The following is a 7993-nucleotide window of genomic DNA, read 5'->3' on the forward strand; positions in this document are numbered from 1 at the left end:
TTGAGAATGGTCTTCAACTGGAATCATACCGCTCTGCTGCTGCTGCTGCTGCTTCCCTCATCTGCTTCTCAAAGATTGACTGTTTTCTCCTGGGTGTTCTTCATTAACCCCTTCCTTGCACTGCAGTCTTTGGCTCAGGGTTAACTTCGGGGAGACTGAAGAGAGTCACCCGCCCAAGAGGCAGAAGTCTCACTGTGAGGGTAATACCTGACTCAAGCACAGAACATATGACCGTGGCATCTGTTCATTGCTGTGGGCTTGTGACAAGTTGCTCCCCCCAGATGTGGACTCCACATCGCCATGCTCCTCATGAGGGGTCTTCAGAAAGTCCCTAGAAAAGGTATATTATGAAAAAAACTATCCATAGATTTCAAAAAAGTATTGTGCCAACATTTGTCTTTTAATCCTGTTTTCCATGAACTTTTTGAAGTACTCCCATGTTTTGCTGCATGCGAAGGTGTCTCTGTTCACCTTGAGAGTGTGTGTTCTTCACCCCTTCGAAAAAATCTGGCACAGAGGGAAGGTTAACATGCAGTGAGGCCTTCGTGCTTATTTAAAACTGGTCAACTTAATATTCTGATGTTTATATAGGCATGTGCCAGTTTCCCGCCCCTGCTCACACCAAGTAAAAATAAATGAAAAACTCTTCTTTCCTATATGCAAGGTGGTAGCAGATAAGTTAATGGAGAAATAGTGAGTTGGCAATAACATTCCATGGACTGCTTCCATTGGATCAGCAGCAGCAGTTAGGATTTCATAAGCTGTCACCACCTCAGGAGAGGAGAGGCAGTAGCCTGGTGTGCGTGTGTTGGTCACACTCTCACCCTGCTGAGCTCTGCCTCTGGACAGTGTTGAATGCACAAGCCGTGACTCCCCAACCTTCTCACCACCCTTGATTTGGCTGCCCTAAACCTGATGGGTGAACATAACCATCCATCAGTTGCCTTTACATAAAATACTTTTTGGGTACTGACTGTTGATTTCCACTTATATTGTGAGATCCTTGAGTTCGTCTTGTTTTAAAATGCGTAATAGGAACAAAAACACACAACCTTCAAACAGCCTTAGCATTAAAGAACTTTTTGTGAAAAGGGCCCTTCCCATTACTATGGAACTGCTTATTTTTTTACTAACAGGATAAGGTGGTTCACTGGGGAATTCTGGCTTGGAGTCCTAGAATTTGAATATGTGCACTAAGTAGGGGGTTGGAATCACCTTAGAGTAAGACAGTTCTGGTAACATCTGGGACCAGAGTTGGAGTGGGCGCACTTAATCTAAGTGCCGACTTTTTCTTTTTCTTTTTTTTAAAATAAAGATTTTACTTATTTATTTGAAAGTCAGAGTTTCAGAGAGGGGGAGAGAGAAATCTTCCATCCACTGGTTCACTCCACAGATGGCCACAACAGCTGAGGTTGGGCCAGGCCAAAGCCAGAAGCCAAGAGCTCCTTCCAGGTCTCCCATGTGGGTGCAGGGCCCCAAGCACTTGGGCCATCTTCTGTTGCTTTTTCCAGGCCATTAGCAGGGAGCTGGATCAGAAGTGGAGCAGCTGGGATATGAACCAGTGTCCATATACAATGCTGGCACTGCAGGTGGAGGCTTTTAAAAAATATTTGAGAGAGACAGGGCACTCGCATCCACTGGATTACTCTCTAAATGCCTGTGATGGCCAAGGCTGGACAAGCCTTAAGCCAAGAGCTGGGAACTCAATTCAGGCTTCCCAAATTGATGGCAGGGAACCAGTTACTTGAACCATCACCACTGCAACCTAGAGCTGCATTAGTAGGAAGCTAGAGTCAGGATCCAGAGACAGACTCTGAACCCAGGATGCAGGTGTCAGTCAGGAGGCTAAGTGCCCACCCTAAGTGCTAACTTTTGCAGGAGAAATTCTGTCCTGGTTTGTAGGCCTGGGTTCAGGCTGTGTCTATGACACAGGCTTTAATTATTGCACCTGGGTATACTCAGTTGTCAAGTACAGTACACTCTTGGACATGTTTTTCTATGTATTATTATCCATCTATTTTACTTTTTCTTACCTCTTCAACAAATGGCAGGTTATGATCTGACTTGATCTTTCACATACAGACTTAGGACAGGGCCCATGTTTCAACTGAAGGCTGAATGATCCCAGCCTACGGATGGGTTGTTGGGTTCAGAGACCCATTCCGACCTGAAGTAGACTGATTGCAATACTTTTCTTCTTTTCTTTGCTAACAGGTCTATTGAGTTTAAAAAGAGATTACACATATATGTAAAAATTCTACAAATTCTGTAGCTCTGCTCTGGGAAATTGTCTATGGAGGAAATGGGAAAAAGAAATGGAGGAGGGCTCATTAAAAACTTCTTCGGTTATAATGTGGAGAGAGTTAGAAATCACATTGAAAACTCATTTTGTTTTCTTCTGTCCCCTGTCTCCTCATGTCTGAAAGTACAGATGTTTGAAACTCTTCAAGGAGTGGGACTGACCGAATACCAGTCTGATCCTGGGTGAGCTGGACTGCCACGTGCCCTTCAGCAGAGAGCCTTGGTAAGATTCTTAATTTTATCCTCAGATCCTTGGAAACGGGAAATGGTAACAACACTTAGCCATTTGTTGATTTCAGAATGTAAAATCTCAGAAGAGATTATTCTTCTTGTCTTGGTATTGGTATAATTTACAATGGATGGTTGCTATGGTTTGGATGTGGTTTGTATCCCCAAGGTCTCATGTGTTGGAAGCCTGGTCCCCAGTGTGGTGAATGAGAAGTGGTGGGACCTTTAAGAAGTGGGGCTTAGTTTGAGGTGATTAGATCACCAGGGGAGCCACCCTCAGAAGGGATAAGGTATCTTTTAGGATCACTGGGGTCTCAGGAAAGCAAGTTGCTGTCAGAAAGAGCCTGACTCCTGAGTTGCCATCTGGCTTACAGCTTGGTGATGTGATTTCTGCCTCTCACATGCACTTCCACCATCTGCTGTGAGGTCCTTGCCAGAGCCAAACTGATGCCAATGCCATGCCCTGGAATCTTCAGAACGGTGAGCTAGCTATGTAAGCCTCTTTTCTTTCTAAGGTTATCTTGCCTCAGGCATTTCCTTAGAGCAACAGAAAATAGATTAACATAGATGTCATCCCTTCCATGGCTTTATCTTCCTCTCTCCTCCCTTCCATTTTATTTACACTTACTTGAAGGAAAAGTCTTTTGTGGAAAAAAAAGTATATTATGATCTGAATACACATAAAAACAAAACTGTAGAGTCTTCTTAGGACACAACATACCCCAGTTCTGTCCTTTGCTTATTAATGTTCACATAATGAAACTTCCAGAGGTAGAGGACGGGAAAGACATTTTCTGGCTTAAAGTTCAGTTTTTTTTTCAGTTTCAGTTTTTTTTTTTTTTTTTTTCCCCACTATTGATAAAATAGCGACCAGTTCCAGAAGTGGAGTTCCTTTGCAGCTCAGGGAATGCACTAACCTATGGGTCAATCTTGCCAGCCTGGACAAAACTGAGAGGTGAAAAATTTGCTTTGCCTCTCAGAGCTGCTGCTCATTGAGAGTCTTGCCTTCTTCTCCCCTCTGCTCTTGTACCCTCAAAACCGTTGATTCAGCCAATATGGAAGCTTGGGGTTGGCTCAGTATGCTGCACTGAAGATAATTTTATCTTTAATCGTGACGGGCAAGTTTCTGTCCTTTTGAAAGCCTTGTGTGGGGTTTAGAGCGGTATCAAGGACACAGAAAGGGGATTTTGACCAATCGAAACACCATTAGGAAATGCCTAGGTGCTTATCACTGTGAGACCCCCGTGGAAAGAAGGGGCTATCAAAGAAGGATGTACTTCTCTCTAAAGGGAGGAGAGAACTTCCACTTTACTTATGGCCCTGTCCAAATACTGACAGAGTTTGTGGACTGAAAAGGTTTCCATAGCCTAGGTAGCTCATTCAAGATCCTTGACTGGTCACTGACATCATGCATAGAGCATTAATTGTCAAATTAAAACAAGAGTCACTGTGTACTAATTTCCCATGCAGGACCTTTGTCCTCAATGAGTTGTATTGAGAGTTAACTGTAAAACCAGTTCTCAAACAGTTTGTGTGTGTGTGTGTGTGCACGTGTGCGCGCAAATTGTTGAAATCTTTACTTAGTATAGACTTGTTCTTTGTACAAAGTTCATTGAAAATCTTAATGGAGAATGGACTGGGAATGGGAGAGGGAGGAGGAGGAAGGGTGAGAGTGTGGGTGGGAGGGCTGATATGGTGGGAAGAATAACTATATTCCTAAAGTTGTACTTATAAAATTTGTATTCTTTAAAAAAATTTTAAATTTAAAAAAGGAAGAAAATGCCTTGGTACTTTTCTGCTCATGGATGCTGCACCGCCTTCATGTCTAAGTCAGAGTCTCCTAAAGAGCGGAGCAGCTGCAGAAGCCCCTCATCGGAGGGCTGAGCTTGAAACAACCCTGGGGAGCCTGAGGAGCCATTTTGAGCAAAGGGGAAGGCTCACGGGCTGTGTGGTCACGGTAGACCCGAATACCAAGCCTTCTAGGGGCTTTGAGTTTGTCACCTATGCTACCGTGGAGGAGGTGGATGTGGCCATGAGTGCAAGGTCACACAAAGTGGATGGGAGAATTGTGGAACCAAAGAGGGCTGTCTCGAGATTCCCCTTTGGAAATCCAGGTGCCCATCTAACTGTGGAAAAGATCCTTGTTGGCGGCATTAAAGAAGCCACTGAAGAGCATCACCTCAGAGATGATTTTGAACAGGATGGGAAAATCGAAGTGACTGAGATCATGACTGAGCGAGGCAGTGGCAAGAAGAGGGCCTCTACCTCAACAGACATTTTTCAAAAGAGGAAATCCAAATGGCCAACAGACACATGAAAAAATGTTCAAGATCACTAGCAATCAGGGAAATGCAAATCAAAACCACAATGAGGTTTCACCTCACCCCGGTTAGAATGGCTCACATTCAGAAATCTACCAACAACATATGCTGGCGAGGATGTGGGGAAAGAGGGACACTAACCCACTGTTGGTGGGAATGCAAACTGGTCAAGACACTATGGAAGTCAGTCTGGAGATTCCTCAGAAACCTGAATATAACCCTACCATTCAACCCAGCCATCCCACTCCTTGGAATTTACCCAAAGGAAATTAAATTGGCAAACCAAAAAGCTGTCTGCACCCTAATGTTTATTGCAGCTCAATTCACAATAGCTAAGACCTGGAATCAACCCAAATGCCCATCAGCAGTAGACTGGATAAAGAAATTATGGGACATGTACTGTATAGAATACTATACAGCAGTCAAAAACAACGAAATCCAGTCATTTGCAACAAGATGGAGGAATCTGGAAAACATTATGCTGAGTGAATTAAGCCAGTCCCAAAGGGACAAATATCATATGTTCTCCCTGATTGGCGACAACTAACTGAGCACCAAAGGGGAAACCTGTTGAAGTGAAATGGACACTATGAGAAACAGTGACTTGATCAGCTCTTGTCCTGACTGTTGATGTACAATGTAATACTTTATCCATTTTAGTATTTTTTTTTTTTTGTTCTAGTACTATTGGTTGAACTCTGTAATTAACACACAATTATTCTTAGGTGTTTAAATTTTAACTGAAAAGTGATTCCTGTTAAATATAACAGTGGGAATAAGAGAGGGAGGAGATGTACAATTTGGGACTTGCCCAATCGGACTTGCCCCAAATGGTGGAGTTAGAACTGTGCCAGGGGATCCCAATACAATCCCATCAAGGTGGCATGTACCAATGCCATCTCACTAGACTAAGTGATCAATTTCAGTTCACAGTTGATCACACTGATAGGTCTAAGAGTCAAAGGGATCACACAAACAAGACTAGTGTCTGCTAATACTAACTGATAGAATCAAAAAGGGAGAGAACGATCCATCATGGGAAGCGGGATACACAGCAGACTCATAGAATGGCAGATGTCCTAAACAGCACTCTGGCCTCAGAATCAGCCCTTAAGGCATTCAGATCTGGCTGAAGAGCCCATGAGAGTATTTTAGGCATGGAAAGCCAAGACATCCTGGGGGAAAAAAAAAGACCTAAATGAAAGATCTCTGCAAGTGAGATCCCAGTGGAAAGAACAGGGCTCCATCAAAGAAGGAGGTACCTTTCTCTGAAGGGAGGAGAGAACTTCCACTTTGACTATGACCCTGTTGGAATAAGATCGAAGTCGGTGAACTCAAAAGGCTTCCATAGCCTTAGCAACTCATGACTAGAGCCTAGGAAGATTACGGACGCCATAAACAAGAGTGTCAAATTGTTAAGTCAACAACAGGAGTCACTGTGTACTTACTTCTCTTGTGGGATCTGTCCTTAGTGTGTTGTCCAATGTGAAGTAATGCTATAACTAGTACTGAAACAGTATTTTACACTTTGTGTTTTTGTGTGGGTGCAAACTGATGAAATCTTTACTTAATATATACTAAATCGATCTTCTGTATATAAAGATAATTGAAAATGAATCTTGATGTGAATGGAATGGGAGAGGGAGCGGGAGATGGGAGGGGTGTGAGTGGGAGGGAAATTATGGCGGGGGGAAGCCATTGTAATCCATTAACTGTACTTTGGAAATTTTATATTTATTAAATAAAAACAAAAAAAGAAGAGGGCCTCTGCTGTTGTGACCTTTGAGGACCATGACTCTGGATAAGACTGTCACTATACCACACTGTGACTGGTCATTCTGTGAGTAAGGAAGACCCTGTCAAAGCAGGAGACAGCCAGCGCTTCATCCACCTCAAGAGGTCCAATTGGTTCTGGAAACTTTGGCGGTGGTCGTGGAGGTGGTTTTAGTGGCAATGACAACTGTGGTCGTGGTGGCTTTGGCGGCAGCCGAGGTGGTGGCAGTGGGGATGGTTACAATGGATTTGATAATGATGGAAGCAGATTTGGAGGCGCTGGAAGCTACAATGACTTCGGCAATTACAACAATCAATCTTCAAATTTTGGACCCATCAAGGGAGGAAATTTTGGAGGCAGAAGCTCTGGCCCCTATGGTGGTGGTGGCCAATATTTTGCCAAACCACAAAATCAAGGTGGCTATGGCAGTTTTAGCAGCAGCAGTAGCTATGGCAGTGACAGAAGCTTTTGATAACTGCCAGGAAACAAAGCGTAGCAGAGGAGAGCTAGAGAAGTAATAGGGAAGCTACAGGGTACAACAGATTTGTGGACTCAGCCAAGCACAGCAGTGGCAGGGCCTAGCTGCTACAAAGAAGACATGTTTTAGACAGTACTCATGTGTATGGGCAAAAACCCTCAAGGACTGTATTTGTCACTAACTCTATAATAGGTTATTTTAGTTTCTGTTCTATGGAAAGTGTTAAGCATTCCAACAAAGGGTTTTTATGTAGTTTTTAAATTTTTTTCTCTTTTTACACCCATGCTGTTGATTGCTAAACAATACTTTGATCATGATGCTGAATACATATGTCTTTAAAAAAAAATGCCTAGGCCAACAAAACTGAGTAGAATACATCTGCTTTGGGCCCACCCTCATTAACCACCATGTCCCTGGAGACTGGTTTTCCTCCTAATATGGTGAAATACGCCAAAAGCAAGTAAATTCTCCTGTGGGATTTAAAGGATTTAACTGAATCACATGGAAAGTTACCAGATTTTCAGAATGATTTATGTGGTAGAAGCATGGTTCTATTTGGATGAACTTCTTGCTGTCTCACAGAAGAAAGTAAAACATTCAATATATACTCACCAAGTGGTTCCAAAGGCCTTGCCTTGAAAAAATAGATGTAGTCTTTTTAAAGAGTTAGTTTAGAAATGTAGGGGAAAAATCATATTTTTGTAATAAGAGTTATAACATGGCCAAATTTTTTTTTGCAAATTCTGTAAGTAAAGTCACTTTTCTTGTTAGCTCATCATTTAATTGCTCATAAATTTTAAAAAAGGTGTGTAAGTGTGGTCTTAACCTAAGTGTTAACACATTGGATAGAAATGCGAAGGCCCTCCCATGTACACCAGCAATTTACCCGTA

The 7993-nt window shown here is 42.8% G+C and overlaps 1 pseudogene; it reads left to right on the forward strand.

Moving 5' to 3' along the window:
• The first annotated feature begins 4350 nt into the window (after nt 1–4350).
• On the forward strand, nt 4351–7227 carry LOC100340662 (heterogeneous nuclear ribonucleoprotein A1-like 2; annotated as a pseudogene).
• The last annotated feature ends 766 nt before the right edge of the window (nt 7228–7993 follow it).

This window comes from Oryctolagus cuniculus, chromosome 16, assembly GCF_051225735.1.
Source record: "Oryctolagus cuniculus isolate XC-2025 breed Fujian yellow rabbit chromosome 16, ASM5122573v1, whole genome shotgun sequence".
Taxonomy (NCBI): Eukaryota; Metazoa; Chordata; class Mammalia; order Lagomorpha; family Leporidae; genus Oryctolagus; species Oryctolagus cuniculus.